Raw genomic sequence first — 2,055 nt, forward strand, 5'->3', positions numbered from 1 at the left:
AGTCTCTCTTTTTGCGTCACTATAATTTGAGTTAAAATTTATAATTAATAAGTGATTTGTTTGGAATGGTATTTGTTTTGGATAGTTTAAAAAAAAATCTAATTTACAACATTTAATATAAATACATTGTTAAATGCTCTCATTATAGTGTTTGGTGTTTTACATTAATATTTTTATACTAAACATAATGTAAAATAATGGCAATATGGAACTATCTAGCATAATTACACTGAATAATGTATGTGATATTTATATGTGCATACACACCAATCGTAGGTGAAATAATGTTAAATTTGGCTGAATTATAAAAGCCAGAAGTAGTAATTAATGAAGAGCAATTTGGGAGCCGAAAGAGCCAGCTGTTCTTGCTGAACTGAGCCAAATGATCTGGCTCTTTTGAGTGATCACGACAAGGCAATAAGAGGAAAATAAATTTCAGGACTCGTGAAATTCTCTTAACTGCTTGAAGTTGTCATGAATTGCTTCTTTCAGCATGATGCCACCTGTTCACAAGGAGGTGCGTGTTTGTGAGATGTGATCATAAGTATAATCCAAACCCCGAAAGGTTTCATCCAGAAAAAAAGTGCCCAAAGAGTAAACACACAGTTCAGCTTCAAGTCCTGCGTTCAGAAATCAGAAGACAGAACAGAACAAATGCAGGAGTGACAGCAGGAGACCTGAAACAATTACAAAATTTGACTCCAGCTAATATGCCATCAGAGCAGATGTGGACTGTGACAGAAATAAAGAGGTGATGCTTTGACGTGAAATTAGATGCTAAAAGAATCTTTCTAAATCAAAGCGCTCCGTGATGGGAGGCAGTCATGTGACAGTCACACAGATATTAAAGAATATTATAGACTACAGGTGATGTTACACTTTCAGCTGCAACATAGCATGATAATGGACAGAGGCATACAGAAGCAGCTGAGTGAGAGCAGTCTCGTAATTCAATGTAGAAGCTGCTCCACCAAAATATGGCCACACAAATCATATAATCTTTAAAAAAGAACAACTTTTGAATGAACTGGAAGCCATAATTGTGAAAATCTAGTAAAAAGAATATACATTTTGCATTAGGTTTGCCTTACTTGTACAATAAATTTAGCTCATTTCTGTATTAGACTTAAACTCAAGATTAGTTCAGATTAGGGCAATACATTGAAACAAGTGTTTCTTCCCAGTGCAGAAAGGCAGATGATCTATTAAAATACATGAATGCCACAGATTTTGCTTAAATCACTCCTGCATTTAGAGTTGGTTCATATGGATGTCTTGCATGAGACCGTCTTTTGTTTGGCATGTAAAGGTACTCAAGTCCTATTTGTAAATTTGAATATGATCTAAAAAGGCATCACTGCAGGGATGAATGGAACTATTTAAAAAGTTTGCAATGTATCAATGCATTGTCCAATGTAGCTCTGATTATGGCAGACTATAATTTTGAAAAAACATTCAATTTGTATGTACTTGTATTTACACTTGGCATACAAATATCCAAAAAACCAACACCTCTAATGCTGGGTATCTTTCATAGAGACCCAACTATCCTAAGAGCAAGCTTTGTCACAAGAAATCAGTTTTACGTCAAACTAATAAATTGGAGTATATTTAAGTGCCACAGAAACAATGCAGTCCAGATTATGGCCGCACTTCTAGTTTGAATGATTTTTGTTTTCACAGCTTGTTTCAGGTAAATAATCTAGTTATGACAGAACTAATCCTAGTTCTGCCCGTGTTTTAGCAGTATCCAGGTCTACACTTTTGTTCATTTGCAAAATGAAAAGATCAGATTAACACTTGGGGGACACAAGTGACAAAGAGAAGTAGAAAATTTATTGCAGTATTTGTTCCACCAAAAGGGTATGAAGCCCCTTTCCTCTTATTACTAGGGTGACCTAATACAACAAAATCTACATTTACAAAATATCCTCCTGCAATAGGCCACATATACTGCATGCGTAGTTCGAAATAGAATAAATTATATTCAGAGCACTCTGCCATTGTACAGCATGGACAAATAAAAGTGAACAAAAATTAAAAAAAAAAAAAAAA

Source organism: Scomber scombrus, chromosome 4 (genome assembly GCF_963691925.1).
Source record: "Scomber scombrus chromosome 4, fScoSco1.1, whole genome shotgun sequence".
NCBI lineage: Eukaryota > Metazoa > Chordata > Actinopteri > Scombriformes > Scombridae > Scomber > Scomber scombrus.